General features: G+C 39.6%; 1 protein-coding gene across 8 annotated transcripts in view; it reads right to left on the reverse strand.

The window, feature by feature from the left end:
- The window catches only part of LOC122552683 (serine/threonine-protein kinase D3), a 436,133-nt gene that overhangs the window by 273,877 nt on the left and 135,257 nt on the right, over window positions 1-26,999 (reverse strand). The window contains exon 1 of one of the 8 annotated variants that reach the window (XM_087991224.1): window positions 20,699-20,745. The exons of the other annotated variants lie outside the window; for them this stretch is intronic. The gene's annotated coding sequence lies outside the window, so the exon portion shown is untranslated. Of the gene's footprint in view, window positions 1-20,698; window positions 20,746-26,999 lie in introns of those variants that run through there. 8 annotated transcript variants of the gene reach the window in all.

Genomic DNA, 26,999 nt, shown 5'->3' on the forward strand with positions numbered 1-26,999 from the left:
CCAGTTTGCATGTAACCTTATTTTGACGGTGAGGAGGCCCAGGATGGACATATCACTGGGGGAGTGAGAGTGGGGGCTGGCAACCAGAAGGTGAGGTTGATTGGAGCGTACAAACCATAGACCTTCCCAGACAGGTGTCGTGGCAAAAAGCCATCAGTAATCTTTTTTCTGCAGCTACTCAAAACAAGCAACAGACCAGGCACCAAAGCAAACAGTGTCCTGAAACTGCATAAGGAGAGGCTATTTTCAGCAAGTCAAAATCATCTTGATATGCAATATATGAGGGTTAGGAGAAAGAGGAAGAACAAGAAGGTCCTCAAACTTGTCAGAGGCTTCCATACCAACCTGTTTGGATGGTAGTTCACAGAAATGTCAAAGCCGAAGGACAGCATTTGCAAGCAGAGTTTACAAAAGGGAAAGCAGTCATCTGCCAGATTTTAAAAAAGTACATTTCCATGTTATTTTTTATAAAGCCAACATAATACAACAACTTTAAAATCATTTTCTTTCAAAGCTAACCTCACTATAAAAAGCAGTATTGAAAGTGGTCGTTAAGATGGAATATCTGCGATAGCCAGCGTAGCTTTGTTAGAAGGAGGTCATGCCTAACAAATCTGTCTGAATTGGTGATCAAGTGTGTAGATGAGGGTAGTGAAGTTGATGTATGGATTTCAGCAAGATCCCATATGGGAGACTGATAAAGGAGATTTAAAAAAGCACACGGCATTCAGGTTGGTTTGGCAAGCTGGATCCAAAACTCACTTAAATAGTAGGAGACAGAGGATAGTGACAGAAGGTTGTGAGACCAGTGTCCAGTAATGTACGACAGGGATTAGTGCTAGCTCCCTGACTGTTTGTGCCATATTATTAGCATAAACAAGAATGCAGGGAGATAAGTAAGTTTGCAGATGACATAAAGAGGTGTTCGATCAACAGTGAAGGAGATGGTATTAAGTTACAGGATGATACAGGGATGTTTGTCAGATGGGCAGATAGAATGCAACTCTGAAAAAGGCAAGGTGATTCATTTTGAAAGAAATAACAAGGGAGTTCTCAATCAATGACAGGACAAAAGGGAGCAGAAGAATACTGGGCTGCTTGTTCACAGTTCCATCAAGTTGGCAGGGAGGTTAATAGAGTAGTTAAGGCAGCATACGGGACACTTATAATCTATGTCACAGCTGATAAAAGGTAAGAGCAGGGAGGTAATGTTGGGGCTGTACAGAACTTTATCAGAACAGCTGAAATAGTGTGCAGTTTTGGTTGCAGGCAAGATGCGATTGCATTGGATGGATGCAGAGGAGATTCAACAGGATAATGCCTGGGATAGAGCATTTAGCTATGAAGAGAGGCTGGATAAGGTTGAGGGGGGAACCTCATTGAGGAGTATAAGGTTAAGAGAGAAATGGACAGAGTGGTCAGGAAGCAGTTGCTTCCCTTGGTTTAATGGTCAATAACAAGGGGACATAATTTTATGCTGAAGGGCTGGAACTTGAGAGAGGATTTGAGGAAACTTTTTTTGACTCAGAGTGGTGGGAATTTTGAATGCAATGCCTGGGAAGATAGTTGATGCAGGAAGCCTCACCACCTTTAAACAGTTAATTAATGAGCACTTGAAATGTCAGAATATTCAATCAAGTACTGGAGAGTGGCATTAATGTGGATAGATAGATGCTGACTCAATGGGCCAAAAGGCATATCCTGTGCTGTACGAATTTGTAACCAAGTTCTACTGTAGCTTTCAGAGGAGACATATCTGCACCAGTTCCCCAAGATGCTAGTAATTATACATTACCAAATGTAATGATTCTTACTGCTATCATGCGAAAAGACAGAAAGGAGAATTGATGACAGTACACTACTTCAAATAACCCTTACCCAATACTGCATCCTGACAGAGGTGGAAATACCACATGGTACCAGCAGTGATCAACTGGGAAAATACATTACAAATCCCAAGTCCTGCTGTCATACTTGGTATTACAAGGTAAACTGCACAGAATGCAAAGTCTATTTACTAGTATGAATTGTAAGACTAAACCAAAAAACTTAATTCATTAAAGCTAACACAATGTTACTATATGATAAAGCACACTGAGACTCAGACTGAATAACATGTAGCAACATAAACATTGTTGCTGCTGAGTAACAAGATACAGATTTACAGTCACAATTGAATGGAAGAGGTGAGAGTGACAGAAGAGATGAGAATGCAAGCAAGTACAAGAGCAAACAGGTTAATAAACTCAAAAACAAATTCACAGATGGCTTAACATCAATCATAACAATTGGCTAAATCAAATTTGAATTTACGTTTAGAAATCATTAATGTGTGAAGACTACCAGATGTCATGTGCTGTACACAACTGTTCTGACTGATATTCAGAGAATGCTTCAAATTAGGAAATACCTATATTTTATTCCAGCATTAAGATGTTAAAAGCAGATGCAGAAAGGTTGAAATATGTATACAGAAAAATAGTATAAATTTTGGAAGAAATGATCATCACTTATTAATACTTGTGTAAGCTCTATCAGAACATTTGAATTACCAGTATAATTGAATGGCATGAATAGCCATTATCAATCCACTTTTGATTTGTTTCTTCACCTCAGAAAATACTTCATAGGTAAAAGAAACCATGCTAATAACACTGACCCACAAGAACTGCTTTTGCTTCAGCTAATACAACAGTAACTAATTGCTTTTAACCAATTCTAAACTGAATAGACTAAACCTAGAATAACAGAATAAAGCAAGTGATTATTAGTTTCCAAAATATAGCCGAATTAGTACGTGGCACAGTATACTCTCTCTATGTCTGTGCCAGGATGGCTGGATTCAAATCCCATCTGCTCCAGAGGTGTGTCATAACATTGTCAAACAGGTTGATTAGAAAAAAACTATACATGCATGAGTTTATGATGTTGAGTACATGAATTACATTTCATAATCAATTGTAAAATACATGCTAGATTTAATATTAGTTGCTTTTACAGGTATCGAATATAAACTAGGTCAAAAATGTAGTCTGTACAAATCTAAACCTTTGAATTTGTATCTATTTTGTCCCTTTTAAATAAAAAAGAATAACAATATCAATATATTTGCCTACTGCTGTGAACTCCTTCCAACATAGATTTGCATACATATCAAATGTCCTTCATTTTCATGATGCAAGATGCCAACAGTAATTTCATTCCTTTGTTAATAACATGTAATTTATGGCATCCGGCGGCTGCAGTAGTTCAGTGGCAGATTTGCATCCAAATTCTTGTTTGTTTTAATTGCTTGGGGGGGGGGGGGGGGGGGGGAGAGAGAGAGAAAATGGTTACTTAGATGCAGTAACATTTCATGACAGCTTAGGGAAGTATGCCTTTACCTTTTGATACTTTTAATGCTTGTGGGTAAAAATATCAAAAAAAGTGAAAAAAAGTTTTGGTTTGGAAAAATTTACACATCAAAAATGCAGTAATTGCATTTTGTCTAATCACTTCATTTCAGGCACTTGGTGGTGCTTACTAGATGGAATCATGTTCTTATTTCTCAAAATGCATACAGAAAATGTTACAATGCTAAAAGAAAATACAAGGAGCAGCTTCCATGACAACAAACTGGTAGGTAAATTACAGTTACACCTGAACAATACTCCATTTAACAGCCGCACCAACGTAACCTAATCTTTCATTTTAACTTTGGATGCAATTTGATTCAAAAAATCACAACATATACCTGTGCACAAATAAGCTAACCATGAAAATAAAACTGAAGAATTATTTAATAATGGCTAACACTCTTTCCGATAACAACATATATTTTATATATTATTTCAGTGCAGCAATGTCTTACTATTCATAGGGATTACCATTCCTGCAAAACCTTGCATACAGCAAACATATATGAGAATAGGTTCCAAATATCAAAATAAGTACAGTATTTACAATAGATCAAAGGCAAGAGTGTTTTAACGCATGTAAAGATTATTAAAACATTTTTAATAAGAAATATGAAAATTTGTCACCTGTTCATATAACTCTCCAGCAGAATACCTTGATCACAAAAAATGTACACACACATGCAAACAATCCAATTTGCAATACAACAGTGCAAGAGACTACGTATTTTCCCCCTTTTGGAATACAAACTGCAAAAGAAGTCATACTGCATAACTAAAATACCAGGAAAGTTTCGCCACTTGAAAAATCAAGTGATGCACATTTCTAGTCGTACAAGAAGGTTCTGTTTTGAGGCAGTGAATTATTGGGACAGTACGACACCAAGAGTCTTTTAGTTGAAGAAAACCTGCCTGATGATAACATTCAGATCGGTTGAGCTAAAGTTTGTTACAGACTTGTGAGATTAGTGAATCGAAAAAGCACTCAAACTGGAAAAAACTCTCTCGGTGAACAAAAAAAAGCTCAAAAGTATGCATTTTAATACAAGACAGACACCCACCTTTTCAACTATCAAGTCAAAGAACAACCATCACTCTACAGATAACAGCATGTTATCATTTCTAAATTCAAAAGAGCTTTCGGAAAAAAACTCTCCACCCAATGATCGAGACTATCGATCTTTAGAATTTTGTTTGCCCTGTCCATATATTCATCTGTTTTATTTGTTCTTTTTATTTTCTGCTGTCTGTTAAAGAATAAATGGTTTACAATAAATGTTAATGACAAAACCTGGTGTGAGTTGTCTTTGTCCTTAAGAACATTCTGTCAGGCAAAGTGATCAGTTTGGTGATTAACTGGGTATTTACACTTTTGTGATGGCGTGTGGAATAATGAAGTTTAATATCTGTGCATTCTTCCCAGTTAGGTTATAATAGCAGGCAAACATATGCAAAGGTGTATGTTTCTTGCCCAAAAATATAGTACAAATGCCAGTCACCTTCAATTTCTTAGACTTCTAGATATTAATTTATATAATTTTCCATTCTGATAATTTCCCCCATGCACACCCCCCTCCACCCCATCCCACGTTTTCCCTCCAAAAAACAGATACAAGTGAACATTGTGTCATATTTTTCCCATTGCAAGTCCAATGTCTTCATAAAGAAAGGGACACAACCTCACAGCAGTCATCAGAACAGAGACAAAGGATTAGTTATTCTTAAACGAGTTTCCCTCTGCAAGTTTATTGGAAAAATTCTGAATCACAAATGATTCCCTAAATTTTTACTCTACAAATCTATTCCAGTAGTGTATATGTTTCTGTGTCAGAGCAGAGCACATTCTATGGCATCAATGGGGTGGACAGGCAGGATTGCAACCATACCTACCGACCCAGTAAGGTTACCCCATCTTAAAAGGTTTGAAGTTGTTCCACTTGGAGTGTCAGCCCTGCTTTGGATTTAGTTCAGGCAAATACAAACAATCCTGCTGAATTTTAATTAAAAGATTTAAGATCTTTTAGCTATGGTACAACGAGGGGCTGGAAACTGTGGACAGCCTCTTAAGCAATATGCCTAAGATGGAATAAGGTACAGCTCCCAGTGTAATATGTTGCTTAGTCAGTTCTTTTTTTAACTGAAGTCTTGGAATCAATCTTTACAAATGTCATGAATATTTTAATAAGAGAAAAGGTTCCCACAGTGGGGAAAGAGACTGGTGACCAATCTCCTTTTGAGAGAGATGCATTGACAATTATTGAGACTCAACTCAGTTCTATGACACAGGGCTCTATCCTCTACTTGTCATTCCTAAGGACTCTCACATGGATAAATAACAATTGTAGTAGCAGGACCATCACATTAGTGAAAGATGCTCCTCAGTCTTCCGAAGATCTTGCTGATCTTCCAGTGCAGAGTTATTCTTGACCAATTGTTGTAGGCTGGCACATTCTCAGTCCCAGGGATGCATAAAAGCTAGAGACAATAGCCACAGTAATGCAATATGGAAAGATCATCAGCTAAAGATCAAGGTCTTACAGCCACAGTACATTAAAGAAATAGAAATTGCGTAGAGCTCCTTGGGTATGACCAGGCATGGAATGTATACTGTAAATATAAAGTACAGTAACACTGCATTTGGGCACCTCACAGTGATTCACATGTTGTTTAGAGAACAGTTGAATTCAATAGCAATTTTCGTAATTTTAAATTTTGGAACATCAGTTTACGAAACTTTTTTTGGAAAATATTAGATTGGGTGATTTTTATGATGGCATGGGAGAACTGGCACGGCATGACTGAATTTATTAATTCGGCTACAAGTGCTTTGTGCATCTTGGCTGGCAAAAACAGATTTTCTGATTATCACATTGTTCTTTTGAGAACTTTGTATGTCCAAAATTGGGTATAAAATTTCCTAAACAGTGACTACACTTCAGAAATATTTACTGGCTTTGATTTACAAGGATGTTGCCAGGGTTGGAGGATTTGAGCTACAGGGAGAGGTTGAACAGGCTGGGGCTGTCTTCCCTGGAGCATTGGAGGCTGAGGGGTGACCATACAGAGGTTTACAAAATTATGAGGGGCATGGATAGGATAAATAGGCCAAGTCTTTTCCCTGGGGTGGGGGAGTCCAAAACTAGAGGGCACAGGTTTAGGGGGAGAGGGGAAAGATATAAAAGAGACCTAAGGGGCAACTTTTTCACACAGAGGGTGGTACCTGTATGGAATGAGCTGCTAGAGGATGCGGTGGAGGCTGGTACAATTGCAACATGTAAAAGGCATTTGGATGGGTATACGAATTGGAAGGGTTTGGAGGGATATGGGCCGGGTGATGGCAGATGGGACTAAATTGGGTTGGGATATCTGGACGGCATGGACCAAAGGGTCTGTTTCCGTGCTGTTCACCTCTATGACTCTATGGCTTCATGATGTCCTGAGGTTACGACGGGTGGTACATTCATGCAGTATATTTTTATTCATAGTTCCTCACTGAATATAGTCATACAAGGCACCAGACTGGAACTCTATTTGTATAACTACAGTGGGTGAGAGAAACAGTCAAATCAGAAATCAAATTCATTATCTGAACGTAACCCTTTTCCAAATAACCTCAGCAGAGCAAAGCTGTAGCCATTCTCAATTTCCAAAAGCTTTTCCAATTACACCCCATCAGCAAAGCTATAGAACCCCTATTACAGTTAAAGAATATTGTTGCAAGGGGTAATGAAGATTGCCTATGCAAATATGAGACATAGGGGAAGTTCTACTCAACCTTGTAAGCCAGAGTAAAATGCTAACTAACATCAGTCAAAAATCAAGAAAGGAATCTAAAATCTTTAAATTATTTGGAAGAATTTGTTTTAATTTATGAATTAAATACTTTATTTTACATCCAATTATTTGTTTAAAAAAAAACTGTGTCTTCGAAAGCAGAATCTTATAATTCACCAACTGAATGCTAGAGTTGAACCTACAAGATCTTCAGTACTCACTAAATTTGGCAGGTTCATTAAGCTTTAACCTTCCTTTCTAAGTTTATTGTTATACACGCATTTTCTAATGAAATGTTTAGTGTAATGCATTATTAATCCACCTTGAAAATACATAAACAGAAACACTGATAACCTTATCAGCCACGAGAAACTAAACAAAATGGAAACTATACAATTCAGTGCATGTGATTTGTGTGTAATTGTGATTGAAGGGCCTGATAATTGCATCTTTTTTGTGTATTATCAATTAGTTTAGTCGAGCTCACTGCCTACAAAATGATCTCAGCTGACGGTATTACTGGACAAGTCATATTCCAGAATGAAACCTGGCTTGGTAGATTTTTTCTTTGCTTCGTTAATTAAGCACAGAGACGTTTTACAAAGTTGCTGATTCTAACAGAAAAGGTTTATTACATAAAGAAGAAATATAACAAGCAAGTTGCCAAAGAATAGAAAACTATTGGTAGATCTCCACAAAATAGTTTCACCTTGTTTCGCAGGACTATTTATTACTGTTACAGAGTTGTCTCAGCTCTTAAGTGTTCTACTTAACTGAATCCTGGCAGTTTATTTGCAATGGAATTTGTAGACAATTTGATCAATACTTTCCAAACCTGCCAACATGAACTTTTTCACATAAAAGAGCCAAAACATTCTCAGTTCTAATGATCCACAGTTTTCAAACCAGACTCTCATGCATTGCAAGTTTTACAAGCTAAATTCTCCTGCTGAGGAAACTGATCTCTGGACTGCCCTAAACTTCCAGGATACAAAGTAAACTTACTTCTAAACCCAATCCTGGGATCTGCTGAACTGGCCAAAAAAAAAGCTCATCCTAGATTCTGCTGAAACTGAAAAAAAAAGCAAATTTCCTTGCATGTTTACTTCACCTGTTGTAAACATTGGCATCTTTCCATTAACATCACAGAGGGTGTAGCCATCTTCTTTTGACAAGATGCTGGATTTAGCCATGATTCTAGAAAAAACACTGACCCTGATTAGTTTTTTTTATAACGCTCAACAGAAATAAGCAAAAACCCAATGGCTTCTATCCTGAAAACCAAATTCCAAAAATGATATCAATTCATATCATTCGTTGCTAGTAATCACTGGCTAATGAGCATGATTGTCCACCTAGGAAATTTATATCACTGGTTATGGGTTCTGTGGGTCCTTGCATGGCTGACGACTCCAATCCTAGAGTTACACCTCTGACCACACATTTGGCATGTCTTTCAGAGAGGTGAAAGAGGTCGGACTGGAGATTGTTAACATTCCTTTCTCTGGTTCCTTTTCCATACTTCTGCTTGCGCACTGGTGTTCTCAAAGAATTGAAATCCTTCGTACAGGAGTTTCCTCCAAGCCAGTTTCATTTGAATTCCATGCATTGAAAGATATGTTGTATTTCTTGCGGGAAGCTTTCAGGGAGTGTGTGAAATGTTTCCTTTCCCTTCTCTCATTTGAACTCCTTCCTTGAGCTAAGCAAGGATGATTTGGCAGTAAGAACTCTGGCAAATCAACAGCCCAACAGAGTGGTTTTGGGTGATCATGGCCTCAATATTGGTGCTAATAGCTGCTTCAAAGACACTGATGTCAGTACGCCTGTGGGTGGCTTTGTGGGGCTACCATGATACCACCAACACACTAAAACAGCAGCTAATGAACTTGAAAGACCCTATACAATGAGCAAAACTAACGTCATTTACAAAATACCATACCAAACACTACATTGGACAAATAGGCAGAAAACTAGCCACCAGGATACATGAACACCAACTAGCCACAAAAAGACATGACCCTCTTTCACTAGTATCCTCACATATGGATGAGGAAGGACACCACTTCGACTGGGACAACACACCCATCCTAGGACAAGCCGAACAAAGACATGCATGAGAATTCCGAGAAGCATGGCATTCCAACCGGAACTCTATGAACTAACACGTAGAGTTGGAACCCATCAACCACCCTCTGAGAAAAGGAACAGGAAGTGACTTCACCACCCAAAGAAAACCAAATATATAAATAGAAAGTAGGAATTTTCAGCATTGCTTTGCATGAGGCTCACTGAAGATGTTACCTAGTAGGGTAACGAAATGTCTGGAAATGAACCTTTAGCTCAGTGAGCAAACCTACATCCAGATAACTTACTGAGCAGTATTTATTGAAGTTGTGAAAGAGTTTTTGCTATTTCAATGCCATAACAATAAGTACAACCACTGTGTATAAGGGGAAAAACAAACGTTCAGAATGCAGTCCAACCCAAGCCAGTTTCCAGTCTGTCTTCGATTGAAATTGTATCAAACTTACTAAGTCACATTAAAAGCAGCGGTCATAAAAGATGCTTCCCCTTGTGGAACATTCTAGAACTAGGGGGAACTATTTCAAAATTAAGGGTTGCTCTTTTTGGAAAGAGATGAGAAGAAATTATTTCTCTCCAAACATTCATTCAGAGACTTTGGAAGGATGCAGTGTCATTTAATATATCCACCTCTATCTTAAAAATACTGTGGCTAGCCAGGAGTACCGAAGGATATAAAGGGGTACATAGAATGTGGAATTCAAAATTCACAATGTGGAATGTATGACTAAATAGCATAACAGGATTGAGGAACTGAATGATCTACTTGTGCTCCTTTTTTTATGTTCACATAGAAGAACACCACAAGCTGGTCTTTGACATATTTGGCACATATCAGAAACAATTCAGCGATAGGACCTGCACAACAAACGAGATATTCTGAGAAGAAAAGTTATATTGTTCTTTTATGTTGATCTGCAATGAGCTGATCTGCACAGTCCATATAATTGTTTAACATTTTAAAACCAGCCAAAAGAAAATTAGGATAAAATACATTCTGAACATTATGATATAAAATGTAAATAAGATTACTGCAGTAAATGCCATAACCCTGTACGTACACTTGAAATGGGGTATGCGATATGTAAGGTGTGTGTACGCCTCAAATGCGCAGATTCCACCATAACCTTGTTGGCATCACTAGACCTGCATAAAAGATCAGGGAGAGATTTTGAAGTGTTCACCAATTATGCTGAAGGCCTCTTATGCCAGTGCCTTCTTTGATATGCTTCAAAATTCAGTTTTACCATTTAGGTCGACCCACAAAAGTACCCACATACTCAAGTGGAAACTGCAAGATTCTGCTGACTATGCTCGCTTGAGAAGACTCTTTAAATTATACATTTTTTTGGAAAACAGGCATTTGTTTTTAAAAAATTTAAAATTACTAAGAAACTGATTAACGCACACTAATTAAATAATCAATTGTACAGCTTTTCAGTGTTATTTTTAGGAATTTTAATACAGGTTATTCACAATTAGAAAAGTGAACATTTTTTAAAATTCTTACTTATGGTGGGAATCCTATTTTTAGCTGTATTCGAAGAACTCCACTGGATTACCACGTGTAAGTACTTCAATGAATACTTTATAATGGAAAGAAGGAAAATAAAGGAAGAAAAACAACAAACAAGTGCTTTCTATTACAACACCTGTTCGTCCCAGCCCACAGTAGATTTTAATATTGCAGTTGAACAAAGTAATTTGGTGGAAATATAAAGCACAACCTAATCAATGCACACTTGGCACAATTCCCCATGGGAAAGTCTACCCCTATATGTTTATAATGAAATCCAGCTGTCTATCCTAGAAAGCTGTCACGACTTGCTATTACTTTACACAGTTTACAACAAAATAAACAAGCTTTATATAACATTTTAAAATAATTTTGTAGTCTCCTAGATTAAATGCTAAGAACTATTAGCTTCTTAAAGTTTGATAGGATTTGTACAGATCATCTTCAGATTAGACAGAAGTAAAATGGATTAAACTCACAAATCTCTCAAGGGCTATGTTACAATACTTGGTAAGTAGTGCTTCAGAAGCAGATTTAGCATTTGACAATCACTAAGAAATATTGCAACATTTAAAAAAGAAATAGCCTTTTGTAGGGAGATTGAAAAAGGTAGGTTAGTTTTGAAGAGAATTGGGAATTATATCATCCATAATTTTCATGATGAATTGCTAAAAATTGTATTTTTCTTAGCAGAAAATATCAAATATAATGCACCCATATTTAAAACTGTACTGACAGAATAGAAGCACGTGCAAACGTTGAAAACACTACTCAAGGATTAATAAGATGAACAAGAGCACAGTTAAAATCCTGTAAAAATCTGAATATTTTTCCTGCAAACTGTAAACTGTACTCCTCAGAGACTATTTGAGCAAATTAATGAATAAATACTCATGAAATTGAGCATGGATGATGTTTGCCTTGTCATTTGATCTTCCCAGTATTCCCAAACATCTTTTATTTTCTATTTTGTTAATGCAGATCTATTGTAAATGCATTATATTCCTATCATTGTTTAATGCAAGATTTGAACTTTCCTATGGCATAAGTACTACACTTTGCTATTACTTTACAGATACCATGTGTGGGCTTGGTATCCAGTGAAAGAGTACATGAACCACACAGACTGAATTTGTTAAATAATAGATTGTGAAGAATACACCTTCAGGAAACACAAGGTTTGATCCTGGGCCTGTGCTCAATCAGCCTGATTTCTACAGTGGAGCAATGGTTTATTACGATAAGTCCTGCAATTAAGCAGAGGAAATGCAGCCAAGTTTGCCACTTGCACTTGGTATCATTCAAACCCTGCTGAAGGTCTAAGTGCATGGATTTTTGTTGAAGCCAAGTTTAGCTCTTATTCCTATTCCCCAGTAATCCACCAGCTGCTTCACTTCAAGTGATCAATGCTCATACAAATAATTGTCAGTTTAAGGACAACAGGTGCTTTGAGCAAAAGTAACTTAAGGAAGAATTTCCTCAAGGAAAAAAGCAGAATGGTATGTTGTTTCTCTGATGCAAGGATCAAGGATGCCTCAGAGAGCGTGCAGAATGTTCTCACGGGGGAGAGGGGCCAGCAAGAGGTCATTGTCCACATTGGAACCAACGAAATAGGAAGGGAAAAGGTTGAGAGTCTGAAGGGCGATTACAGAGAGTTAGGCAGGTATTTAAAAAGGAGGTCCTCAAGAGCAGTAATATCTGGATTACTCCCAGTGCTACGAGCTAGTGAGGACAGGAAGAGGAGGATAGAGCAGATAAATGCTTGGCTAAGGAGCTGGTGTATGGGAGAAGGATTTACATTTTTGGATCATTGGAATCTCTTTTGGGGTAGAAGTGACCTGTACAAGAAGGACAGATTGCACCAAAATTGGAAGGGGACTAATATACTGGCAGGGTAATTTGCTAGAATTGCTTGGGAGGATTTAAACTAGTAAGGTGGGGGAGTGGGACCCAGGGAGATAGTGAGGAAAGAGATCGATCTGAGACGGGTACAGCTGAGAACAGAAGTGAGTCAAACAGTCAGGGCAGGCAGGGACAAGGTAGGACTAATAAATTAAACTGCATTGATTTCAATGCGAGGGGCCTAACAGGGAAGGCAGATGAACTCAGGGCATCATTAGGAACATGGGACTAGGATATTTAGACTTTTTTTCCCTTACAAATTGTATTTGTGTCTCCAGCCAGGAAAGAAACAAACAAAGACAAAACTTTAAGACAAAATATTCGTATCTGGACGATCACTTCTAAATTTCTTTACAAACTCCAACCTCAAAGTCTCAGACTTTTCTGGGAGGTTTAGTCCATTTCAGAAAGTAGGTAAGTAAATGTATTCCACCTGATATATCATGATTGATTAAATAAATAACTAAATAGCTGTAGTTGCATAAATAAATTCCTTGAACACAGTAAGCTCAAGGAGGTCGTAGGTTTGTAGTTTTCATTGTTTTGATATTTCATTGATAGAAAACAAATACACATCTTCCTTAGGCTTTCCATCTTTTACATCATCAGACATTTCTCAAGAGGACAGGATTTACAAACTTCTTCATGGCACACTCTTTTAAACGAACTTTCAAAATGTGGTTCTGCTCACTGGACTCAAGGGAGTTGGCTTTCATGCATGTTGAGAATTCTTTCCACAAACTCTGCTTTTATGCACTCCAAAATTCATGCTAGGAGCTGTAGTCAGAACATTAGATACAGAAGGAGTAGACCATAGTATCCAAAAGGAGCAGTGCTCAGAAAGCTAGTGCTTCCAAATAAACTTGCTGGACTACAACCGCGTGTTGTGTGATTTTTTTGAACTTTGTCCACCCCAGTCCAACACCAGCGCCTCCACATCATGGCTATTCCATTCAATGAGATCACAGTAGCTCCAGGTTGTAATTCCATCTACCTGCCAAAGCTTCATATGCTTTTATGCTAGCAAACATAGCAAACATCAGAAATAAAATTAAAGGAGTTAGCCACTACTGCTGCTTGTGTATGACAATTCTACATTATCACCCAATCTGAGGAAGGCTCACCAGACTTGAAACTTTAACTTGGATTTCTCTGATTTTGCCTGTCCTCGGATGCTGCCTGAATTGCTGTGCTCTTCCAGCACCACTAATCCAGAATCTGGTTTCCAGCATCTGCAGTCATTGTTTTTACCTCTGCACAGATGCTGCCAGACCTGCTGAGCTTTTCCAGCTACCTCTGTTTTTGATACATTATACATCAAAGCTAGTCTAACCAGAACTTAGATTAGCTGCTGCAAAAGCTCCTTTATATTCTAGCTGCCTAGATATAAAGGCAAATATTCAGGTACAAATGTAACAAGACATATAGAAAAACACGAAACCCAAAAAATAAGCCACAAAATCCATCCTAGTCGTGCACAAAAAAAAGTGTTTAAAGATCAAGAGAATGACTCCTTTCTGGGATGAAGATGTGTAAATGTTATCCAACTTTCAGTACCTCACTTAAAGGGTGGTGAGGCTACAACAACCAAACTCAAACCTCACTTCTGCAGCACTTTTGATCCTAAATTATTGGGTAAGATTAGAGCAGGGTCAACAGGCAATTCAGGATTAAGAGCAATTTGTAGCATCTCCCCATTGTCACATGAGCCAAGATCAATAGAATAGGAAGCAAAATCAACTGGTACAATGTCTGAGCTCTCAATAACTGCATGCATCATGAGGATAGGGGCTTGGAGAACAGATGTAACACATTAAGTTAATTATTTATACAGTCATAGAAATGTACAGCATGAAAACAGACCCTTTGGTCCAACTCGTCCATGCTGACCAGATATCCCAACCCAATCTAATCCCATCTGCCAGCACCCGGCCCATATCTCTCCAAACCCTTCCTATTCATATACCCATCCTGATGCCTTTAAAATGTTGCAATTGTATTAGCTTCCAGTACTTCCTGTAGCAGCCTATTCAACCACCTTCTGCATGAAAAAGTTGCCCCTGAGGTCTCTTTTATATCTTTCGCCTCTCATCCTAAACCTATGCCCTCTAGTTCTGGATGCTCTGCTCCCAGATAAAAGACCTTGTCTATTTACCCTATCCATGCCCCTCATGATTTTATAAACCTCAGCCTCCAATGCTCCAAGGAAAACAGCCCTAGCCTATTCAATCTCTTCCTATAGCTCAAATCCTCCAGCCCTGGCAACATCCTTGTACATCTTTTCTGAACCTTTTCAAGTTTCACAACATCCTTCTGATAGGAAGGAGACCAGAATTGCACGCAATATTCCAACAGTGGCCTAACCAATGTCCTGGACAGCCACAATATGACCTCCCAACTGCTATACTCAATACTCTGACCAATAATGGAAAGCATACCAAACGCCATCTTCACTATCCAAACTACCTGTGACTTCACTTTCAAGGAGCTATAAACCAGCACTCCAAGGTCTCTGTGTTAAGCAACACTCCCTAGGACCTTACCATTAAATGCATAAGTCCTGCTAAGATTTGCTTTCCAAAAATGCAGGACCTCACATTTATCTAAATTAAACTTCATCTGCCACTCCTCAGCCCATTGGGCCATCTGATCAAGATCCCATTGCAATCCAAGGTAACAATGTTCGCTGTCCACTACACCTCCAATTTTGGTATTATCTGCAAACTTACTAACTATTCCTCTAAAGCTCACATCCATGTCATTTATATAAATGAAGAAACGTAGGGGACCCAGCACCGATCCTTGTGGCACTCCAGTGGTCACAGGCCTCCAGTCTGAAAAACAACTCTCCACCACCACCCTCTGTCTTCTATCTTTGAGCCAGTTCTGTATTCAAATGGCTCATTCTCCCTGTATTCCATGAGATCTAACCTTGCTAATCAGTCTCCCATGGGGAACCTTGTCGAATGCCTTACTCAAGTCCATATAGATCAAGTCCACCGCTCTGCCCTCATCAATCCTCTTTGTTACTTCTTCAAAATACTCAACCAAGTTTGTGAGACATGATTTCCCTTGCACAAAGCCATGTTGACTATCCCTAATTCCTGAAGGGCTTCTGCCTGAAACATCGATTCTTCCTGCTTCTCAGATGCTGCTTGACCTGCTATGCTTTTCCAGCACAACTCTAATCTTGACTCTAATCTCCATCATCTGGAGTACCCACTTTCGCCTATCCCTCATCAGTCCTTGCCTTTCCAAATACATGTACATCCTGTCCCTCAGGTTTCCCTCCAACAACTTGCCCACTACCGACGTCAGGCTCACTGGTCTATAGTTCCCTGGCTTGTCCTTACCACATTTCTTAAACAGTGGCACCAAGTTAGCCAAGCTCCAGTCTTCCAGCACGTCACCTGTGATACAAATATCTCAGCAAGAGGCTAAGATTATTTCTTAGACTCTACAATTGACCTAGAAAATAAAAGACAGAGTCAGAAATGAAAAACAGTGAAGGAAAAGAAGTGGGAGAAGAGAGAAAGTACATAAAACTAAGTACATGAAAACAAAAAGATGAGTCGCAGACATAGGGGGAGAAATGCAAAGACACATGTACATAAGGAAAGAGAAACAGAAAGAGATTTATAAAAATACAGAGGCAGATTGAGAAAAACAAACTGACACATAACAAAAGCCAGGGTTAGACTAAATAAAAGCAGGCACAAGCGCCAAATGTGACGAAGAGAAAGCAAGATATGAAAAAGAGAGGGAGCAGGGCACAAAGAGAAGCTCAGACAAACAAACAGAAAAAGGACTAAACCAAGCAGATGCATTGTTTAAAACATCGATTCTCCAACTTATGTTCCCTTGACACATGCAGATATTGAAAAACAAATAATTTTAGCACTTGATCTTACATTCTGCATTTGAAACCAGTTAACATTTGGCACTCGACACAAATAGAAACTTCAGACTCAAGTTATTATAATATTTATTGGAATGACAACAAAAAATTATTATAGATGGGGTGCTGGGTTCTCCTTTGATCCCAGCTTTCATGCATCAGCAGATCCATTTTATCTTTTTAATATCTTCACTCCTAGTAAACAAAGAAAATCAGTAAGAGTTTCACATGCTGATTTTGGCACAGCTAACTAATCCTGCATTTATAGGATCCTAGGCTCAATTTTATTAAAGTATGAATAATGAAAAGATGACAGAAAGCTATAAAATTCTCTGACAAAGTTCATGTTAATCCTTTTAACTGCCTTTACGAGCTGATTCATTTCTTAAATATCAGAACTGAAAACCTTAAAAAATAATATTTAAACAAGATTAAGCACATTGAACTAGTTAAGGAGCCAACAAGTTTCAATTACTACTCACAACAACTACTTAAAAAGGACCAGTAAATCTAAAACACCACTTTCAACTATGATCCCAGGATCAATGTTCAAAACATACACTTGGATTATCTTAATAAGGCAGTATTGTGTAACTCTTTCAAGTCTTTTCCAGAAGTAACCCTTGTTGGATATTATAAGACCTTCAGTTATTAATGTCTGAAATAATCTGCTAAATTTGACTGTCAATAGGAAGACCCACACACTATCTTCTAAATAATGGAATATTTATTCTGAAGAAGGAGCAACAAACTCATGACATTCCCCAAATGGATGGCATCATCACAAATATAAATATGCAACAGTTTTCATATATTAATCCCATATGGTGGAACAGCACATCCAGCCATGAGATCTCTAAAATATGCCTTGCAGAAACCAGGAAGTAAGCAGTAAGAGAAACAAAAACAAAGCGTGACACCCCTGAACCAATTCCAAAGGGAGGTGATAATGTAGTAATGATGCAACTGAACTAATAATCTTGAACAGCAGGATAATGTTCTGGGTGTGTAGGTTTGAACCCCACCATACTGAAATTTGGAATCAATTAAAATTTAGGATAGAAAAGCCCTAATCCAACTTTGTTAGAAAATTTTATAGCTTTATGTCAACATTTCATTCTTCATACTTTAACAAAATTGAGTTTCGGATCCCACAAATACAGGTTAGTTAGCTGGCAAATATCGCAAAAATGCACCTGGTACATTAAAAGTCATTCAAGGAATGAAATCTGCTCTCCTTAGCTGGTCCGGCTGAGATGTGACTTCTGGTCCACAGCAAATGTGGTTGACTCTTAACTGCCGTCTGTGTAATTAGAGATAGGCAATAATTGCTCATCTAGCCAGCGATGCCCATATGCCATGAGCAAATAAAAAAATTCTATCATTGGTGCAATTGGGAAGAGATTACTTGTTTTCAATCTTAATCAAGATGGTATGAAGTGAAAAATATAGTAGAGTTGGAAGGAGTCTCATTGTGAACTTTGGGGTTCCACGACAACACCCAATGAGTCAAAACATTTCACACTCAAACATGGATGAGTTTTAAATTTGTACGTGCACGAGTTTGTTTGAACCCTTCTGCTGTTGTTTTACACTAATCACATCAAAAAACTTGCCCAAGTGACCACAAAACCTGACTTCCCAAGTTATCACGATGTGAAATAGGCTATATAAATCTTTTAAAACATTTCAACCATGTCAAGCAAAAACATCTTATTGCTTCAATGAGAAATGCAACAAACCTTCCAAAAAAACTGAAGAGGAAAACTTATACAGGACAACAGGCTAACTGAGCAGATAAAGGAATGAAGCAAATATTGATATTGGACTGAAATTATTGCTTTACACAAGAATATAATGTTAATGAGAAATATTATTTAAAAAGCAGGACTAACTGTTCACTTTCGAGGGGCAAGAAGCTTATGCTGCATTGCTTATAAACATATGAAATATATCTTAATTACTTAAGCAAGGAATGACAGATTCCATATTACTGAAGCATCAATTACAATTTTACTAGTCATTTAAGCTTAATAAGTATATATTCCATGTTAATAAGTTTAAACAATTATTTTTAAAGTCTGATTTCAAACTTAACATCTTTTTGTTCCATTGGTTAAATCAGCCTTGTTTTGTAATTTTCACAAACTGCTTTACCTTCAACATATGCTATAACCTGTACAAGTTGCCGAATATAGTGTTGCATTTCATTGCATTAAGTTTATTTAATCAATTTCCACATAATGCATAAGTTAATCAATCATGGAAAAACAAACTATAACTAGTCAACCAGGGAATCTGATCAGCCCAACTACCACATTCAGTTGATGAATCACTCTCCTACAGACCACACCACTGTTGTACAGACGTGAAGTATTAACTTAAATGAAGCAGACTAATGTCAGACCAGAGTTCTCAATATATCTGTAATGCTCTTCATGCCCCTCCATCCAATAGCTACACACAACTGAAACCAACGGCTAGAATAAGACCAGAACAAATAAGAACAGGACTAGATTGTTCAGCCCCTCACATCCACTTTCCTGCCTTTTCCCCTTGATGATCAAAAACCTATTTCAGCCTTAAATATACACATACACATATGCAATTATTTGTGTTAAATTGATTTCTTCATCCAACTTTCCATTATCCTGTGACACAGGTATTGCTTCTTACAAAGACTGTTCGATTTGATCATCTTTCTGACAATAGATAAGATTTGAAATCAATATTAAACACTAAATCATAATATGTATTTGTTGCATGCATTCCTTAGTTTACGTGTTTAAGTATTATTGGGGTTCTTGGAGATTTTAATACTTAAACAGCACTGGGCTAACTGTACATACCATTTATCTGTTAGACTTTTCATTATCACACATTCATCAAGTTTGAAATAAAGACTTGTGAAACTTCCAACAATAACTTGCTCTTACAAAAGCACCTTTAACTCGTACAACACCCAAAGGCACTTCTTAGGGATGTTAACCCTCCATGAAACTCCCTAAATGAAACAGCCAAGTTTTGGGAAATTTAGTCATTTTGGATGTAGGTTGGCTCACTGACCTGCAAGGTTCACTTCCAGACATTTCATTACCTTACTAGGTAACATCTTCAGTGGGCTTCAGGCAAAGCAATGCTGAAAATTCCTGCTTTCTATTTATATGTTTGGGTTGGTGATGCCATTTCCTGTGGTGATGTCATTTCCTGTGGTGAAGTCACTTCCTGTTCGTTTTCTCAGGGGGGTGGTAGATGGGGTCTAACTCGATGTGTTTGTTGATAGAGTTCTGGTTGGAATGCCAAGCTTGTAGGAATTCTCATGCTTGTCTTTGTTTGGCTTGTCCTAGGATGGATGGAAGTGGTGTCCTTCCTCATCCGTATGTGAGGATACTAGCGAGAGAGGGTCATGTCTTTTTGTGGCTAGTTGATGTTCAGGTATCCTGGTGGCTAGCTTTCTGCCTGTTTGTCCAATGTAGTTTTTGTTACAGTCCTTACACGGTATTTTGTAGTCATTTTGCAATTCTCCATGAGTCATTCTATCTTAAAAGGAGGAGAGCTAAGGGTCAGAAAGATTAGAAAGGGAATTTCAGAGTTTAACACATAGTTAGCTAAAGGTAGCGCCATCAAGAACTTCAAGAGTCAAGAAGAGAATCAACATAGTTGAAAGTCATAACACAAACTGATGCCCCCAATCTACAAGCGATTTGGAACCTCCTTATCACCCATAGTCTGCTGCATTGTTGCAAAGACTGCTCACATTTTCAGAAGAAAATGATGTCGAACTAGAGTTCGCCACTTCAGGTAGGTTTTTAACTAGTTCTCAAAAGGTCAAGATTAAAAAAGACATTGAGGGTTTAAAAGAGAAAATTGCAGAATGTGGTACTGGCCACATTTTTTAATACAAAATGAATGCAGTTCATCCATACAAAGTAGCATTTTCTATTTTAATCTGTGGCTTGCAATAGCCATTTTTTATTAGCATGCCAAACAACAGAACCACATATTTTTTAACATTTAATTAGCACCATTCCTGTGAGTTTGCAGTTAACAAATGAATGCAAAAACAGTAATCTTCAAAATGAGTTGAAAATACTTAGCCAAAACAAAAAAGAAATTCCAGAATCTACCGACCTCCTCAGCTGAACTATACATGACTCCAGAACAATACGGTCGGAAAGAAGTTCTTTATGTCAGACATATCCGATTAAGCAGAGAATGTGGTTAAAGGATGCGTTCCAATTTGTTTCACTTCAGTCATATATTTGTATGTTTATCACTTAACTGAAGCTCTGAGCCAATACTACAGGAAGTATCTTTGAGATAAACGCTGTTTGTGCTTTGGACAAGATAAGAATCTGTGCCCTCAGAAGTCAGTAGATCACATCACCTTGAGTACTGAAACTAACAGCAGCCCATATAAATAAGCTATTGGCAGAACAATGGTCAAATTATCAACTTTTTAATTAAAAGTTTTGCTCTCTTTCAGAAGTGCAAGATTTAATTTTGTTTTAACCCCAAATAGACAAATGTTAAAATGCATACTCAATTCTCAACATGTCAACAGCTTCTAAATTTGAATACACAACTGGCACAGGATGATTCTCTTAAAGCAGGTCAAGCTTCATTGTTAAAGCCACACTATCTTTCACTTCTCATTCTGTAAGAATTAATGTGAATGTGCTGGTGGTAGACTGGAGTGGACAATGTTAAAAATCACACAATACCAGGTTATAGTCCAACAAGTTTATTTGGAGGAGCAGCCCTCTGAAAGCTAGTACTTCCAAATAAACACGTTACACTATAATCTGGTGTTGTGAGATTTTCAATATGTAAGAATGGCTGTTCACATTCAAAAGAGAAAAAAAAACTTTTTGCTTCCCAGTATACTTAGCATGGGTATTGTCGAGTGTGGTGCTGGAAAAGGGTCTGGTGAAGGGCTTTTGCCCGAAACATCGATTCTCCTGCTTCTCAGATGCTGCCTGACCTGCTGTACCACACTCTCTAATCTCTGGCATCTGCAATCCTCACTTTCGCCATGGGTACAGTAAAAGAATACAGAGCATTGGGACAAGGGAGTTATTTTCAGTACAGTAATCCATAACCAGTAGGAGTATCATAAAGATCAGTGCTAGGGCCACAACGGTTTACAATATGCATTAATGACTTGGATGACAAGTAACAAGGCTATCATAAACAGTCTGGAGAGGGATACAGAAGGTTAAGCGAGTGGACAAAAACTTGGCAGGTGGAATATAATGTTAAGAAATGAAGTTCCTGCACTTTGGCAGGAAGAACAGACAAAGCGTGGGCGGCACAGTTGCACAGTGGTTAACACTGCTGCCTCACAGCACCAAAGACCTGGGTTCAATTCCCACCTCAGGCGACTGACTGTGTGGAGTTTGCACATTCTCCCCGTGCCTGCGTGGGTTTCCTCCGGGTTTTCCGGTCTCCTCCCACAGTCCAAAAATGTGCAGGTTAGGTGATTTGGCCATACTAAATTGCCCGTAGTGTTAGATGAAGGGGTAAATGTCGGGGAATGGGTCTGGGTGGGTTGCACTTTGGCGGATTGGTGTGGACTTGTTGGGCTGAAGGACCTGTTTCCACACTAAGTAATGTAATGTAATGTAATGTAATCTAAACTGAATATTATTTACATGGAGACTGCAGAAAGCTAAAGACTGCATCCATGAATCACAAAAAGCTAGCAAAGTTCAGCAGGTAATAAGAAGGGCAAATAAAATGTTGAACTTCCTTTCACAAGAAATGGATCATAAAAGTAGGAGGTTTTGTTAAAACTTAAAAAGGACTAGTCAGATCACTAGTGAACAGTTTTGCATTCCTGATGCAAGGCAAGATATACTGGCACTGGAAACAGTCCAGAAAAATGTTCACTTGGCTTATACTAGCTATGGAGGGGCTGGTTAATGAGGAGAGGTCAAGTGGGTTAGGCCTGCATTCATTAGAATTTTAAAAAATGAAACCTTATTGAAACAGACAAAATTCGTAGGGGATTTGACAGGATAGGTGCTGGAAGTTTGTATGCCCATGTGGAAGAGCCTAAAATCAGAGTGCATAATCTCAAGGTCACACATTTAAGATAGAGATGAGGAGAATTTTATTTCTCCTTTTGAGTCGTGAATCCGTGGAATTTCTTAACAAAGGACTATCAGTGCTGGATCATTGAGTATATTCAAGGTTAAGATAGACAGATTTTTAAATCAGCAGGGGATTCAAGGGTTAGAGGGAAAAGGCAGGAAAGTGAAGGATTGTTACATCAGCCATGATCTCATTGAATATTGAAGAATACTTGATGGGCTGAATGGCCTACTTCTGCTTCTACGTCCAGTGTCTGTCTTGATGTATTCATTAAAGAGAAGTTGGCTTTCCTTTATAGAAAGGCAAGAGTGAAAATTCAGGAACATTTTCCAATTTGCAATTGTGTTAAATGACTTTAGTAAATGGCCTCAACAAGCTACAAGAGACCAACATAACTTTGGTAAAAATTAGATTGAATATGTCTCAGTGCTAGAAAGAATACACATGGAGCATCATAAAAAAACAGATTAAATTCTCCCAAAATATGGCGAACTATCAATTTTGCCAAGTCTCTTGGTGAATTTCCTTCTGAATCCTAGTAATCTTAACGACGCCATTTTAGACTGATCTTTAAGTATGCACCTGTCTCACAGCACCATTATCAATAAGTGGCAGACATGCTCATCGATGCTGGGACCTTACGGCATGTAAACCCCAGTGGTGCACCATTTCAAGTGTTACCAACCTTACCTTATATGGATATCCACGTCAGTGCGTTGTTCCTGGTCCAGGGTAACATGCAGCAGTGCTGCAAGAATAACCTGCAGTGCTCAGCAAAGTGTCACTATCTTCTTTTTGTTTTCTCACTGTAACACTGTCACTGCACCAACCTCCAATCAATGTTGGGAAAAGTTGACCAGGTTGAATGCTCGAAGATGTTGCCAATGATCTGCAGCCACCAGATTACCACTCTGACTTTCAAGTTGGGAAAGTGGTGAAAACTAATTTTTCACCCATACCTGGTGAACCTTCATATAAATAAGATGAGATTAGCTTACTAATGAGATTCTCATCCAGCTATTAGAAAGTGAAAGTTTGACATTTCCCCCCTCAATATTTTTCAGACTTGCCATATTATTTCCCAAGTGTCCAGTCACTGCTCACGTCTTTCATAGGTGGAGACATCTCAAACACACACGTACTGGAATATAAATTAGTGAAGAGGAATTGTTGTTTCATAATGCGGTTTTCACAGAAAGCTCCCTAAGCCTTGACCTGTGTACAATTAGAAGACTGTTTATTAAAAGGTAAAGTTTACCAACAGCCAAATCTTCTTCAGTCTCCACTGATCCTAACTAAGAACAAAAATATTCTCAAGTTACACAATGAAAACAACAAAGTCCTGCAGCAGCTGATATTAAAAATAGTTCTCTCTCTTCAGATGTTATTCCTCTTTGCTTTAAATCTGTCACCAACTCACCTCTCCTCAAAAAAAGCTTTCACCTCATTATCCTTCATAACTGCCATTTAATCTTCAAATCCCCTTTCCTTGCCAAAGTTTCTGATCATGTTATCACCTTCTAAATCCATTCCAGTCATAGAGTCAGAGTCATACAGAATGTGAACAGAGCCTTCAGTCCAACTCATCCATGCCAATCAGACATCACAATTTGCCAGCATTTGGCCCGTATTCCTCTAAGCCCTTTCTATTCATTACTAATCCAGATGCCTTTTAAATGGTGTAATTGTACTTGCCTCCACTACTTCCTCTGGCAACTCATTCCATGCACACACTACTGATTGGAGAGCTTCAACTGAGAGTTTTGGTAAAGTGACCACTTTTGAATACTGTATATATTTCTGGTTGCCCTTTTATAGGAAGGATGTTGTTAAATTTGAGAGGGTGCAGAAAAGATTTACAAGGATATTGCCAGGACTGTAGAGTTTGAGTTATTGGAGAGGCTGAATAGGCACACACTACTCTCTGCATGAAGAAGTTACCCGAGGTCCTATTTACATTAGTACAGATGACCAAATGTTTAGTCAGACAGATCAATTTTAATTCTGGATTAGTGGTGCTGGAAGAGCACAGCGGTTCAGGCAGCATCTCAGGTTTAGCAGTAAAATCAACGTTTCAGGCAAAAGCCCTTCATCAGGAATAAAGGCAGAGAGCCTGAAGAGTGGAGAGATAAGCTAGAGGAGGGTGGGGGTGGGGAGAAAGTGGCATAGAGTACAATAGGTGAGTGGGGGAGGAGATGAAGGTGATAGATCAGGGAGGAGAGGGTGGAGTGGATAGGTGGAAAAGGAGATAGGCAGGTAGGACAGGTCCGGACAAGTCATGGGGACAGTACTGAGCTGGAAGTTTGAAACTAGGGGAGGTGGGGCAAGGGGAAATGAGGAAACTGTTGAAGTCCACATTGATTCCCTGGGGTTGAAGTGTTCCGAGGTGGAAGATGAGGCGTTCTTCCTCCAGGCGTCTGGTGGTGAGGGAGCAGCGGTGAAGGAGGCCCAGGACCTCCATGTCCTCGGCAGAGTGGGAGGGGGAGTTGAAATGTTGGGCAACAGGGCAGTGTGGTTGATTGGTGCGGGTGTCCCAGAGATGTTCCCTAAAGCGTTCTGCTAGGAGGTGCCCAGTCTCCCCAATGTAGAGGAGACCGCATCGGGAGTAACGGATACAATAAATAATATTGGTGGATGTGCAGGTAAAACTTTGATGGATGTGGAAGGCTCCTTTAGGGCCTTGGATGGAGGTGAGGGAGGAGGTGTGGGTGCAGGTTTTGCAATTCCTGTGGTGGCAGGGGAAGGTGCCAGGATGGGAGGGTGAGTTGTGGACCTGACCAGGTAGTCATGGAGGGAATGGTCTTTGCGGAAGGCGGAAAGGGGTGGGGAGGGAAATGTATCCCTGGTGGTGGGGTCTTTTTGGAGGTGGCGGAAATGTCGGCGGATGATTTTGTGTATGCGAAGGTTGGGAGGGTGGAAGGTAAGCACCAGAGGCGTTCTGTCCTTGTTACGGTTGGAGGGGTGGGATCTGAGGGCGGAGGTGCGGGATGTAGACGAGATGCGTTGGAGGTCATCTTTAACCACGTGGGAAGGGAAATTGTGGTCTCTAAAGAAGGAGGCCATCTGGTGTGTTCTATGGTGGAACTGGTCCTCCTGGGAGCAGATACGGCGGAGGCGGAGGAATTGGGAATATGGGATGGCATTTGTGCAAGAGGTAGGGTGAGAAGAGGTGTAATCCAGGTAGCTGTGGGAGTCGGTGGGTTTGTAAAAAATGTCAGCGTCAAGTCGGTCATCATTAATGGAGATGGAGAGGTCCAGGAAGGATAAGGAGGTGCCAGAGATAGTCCAGGTAAATTTAAGGTCAGGGTGGATTGTGTTGGTGAAGTTGATGAATTGCTCAACCTCCTCGCGGAAGCACGAGGTGGCGCCAATGCAGTCATCAATGTAGCGGAGGAAGAGGTGGGGAGTAGTGCCGGTATAATTATGGAAGATCGACCGTTCTACGTAGCCAACAAAGAGACAGGTATAGCTGGGGCCCATATGTGTACCCATGTCCCTGTGGTCTGGAGGAAGTGGGAGGATTTGAAGGAGAAATTGTTAAGGGTGAGGACCAGTTCGGCCAAACGAATGAGAGAGTGTCAGTGGAAGGGTACTGTTGGGGACGTCGGGAGAGGAAAAAACAGAGGGATTGGATATCCATGGTGAAGATGAGGCGTTGGAAGCCGGGGAGGTCTTGGAGGAGGTGGCGGGCGTGGGTGGTGTCTCGAACATATGTGGGGAGTTCCTGGACTAGGGGGGATAGGACAGTGTCGAGGTAGGTAGAAATGGGTTCAGTGGGACAGGAGCAGGCTGAAACAATGGGTCGGCCAGGGTGGTCAGGCTTGTGGATCTTGGGAAGGAGGTAGAACCGGGCAGTGCGAGGTTCCCGGACTATGAGGTTGGAAGCTGTGGGTGGGAGATCTCCTGAGGTGATGAGGTTCTGTATGGTCTGGGAGATGATGGTTTGATGAGGGGGGGGTGGGGTCATGGTTGAGGGGGCGGTAGGAAATGGTGTCCTCGAGCTGGCGGTTGGCTTCAGCGGTGCGCCAGACTACCTCTGTGCCCCCTTTATCTGCCGGCTTGATGGTGAGGTCAGGATTAGAGCAGAGTGATTGGAGGGCTGCGCGCTGTGAGGGTGAGAGGTTGGAGTGGGGGAGGAGGGTAGACAGGTTGAGGTGGTTAATGTCCCGGCGGCAGTTGGAAATGAAGAGGCCGAGGGCAGGTAATAGGCCAGCGCGGGGTGTCCAGGTGGATGCAGTGTGTTGGAGGTGGGCGAAGGGGTCCTCGGAAAGTGGGTGGAAGTCCTGATTGTGAAAGTAAGCTCGGAGGCAGAGGAGGAAGTGTTTGACGTCACGCC

Source organism: Chiloscyllium plagiosum, unplaced genomic scaffold, assembly GCF_037043375.1.
Source record: "Chiloscyllium plagiosum isolate Xiang-an unplaced genomic scaffold, Cpla_swu_hap1 HiC_scaffold_10, whole genome shotgun sequence".
In the NCBI taxonomy this organism is placed as follows: Eukaryota; Metazoa; Chordata; class Chondrichthyes; order Orectolobiformes; family Hemiscylliidae; genus Chiloscyllium; species Chiloscyllium plagiosum.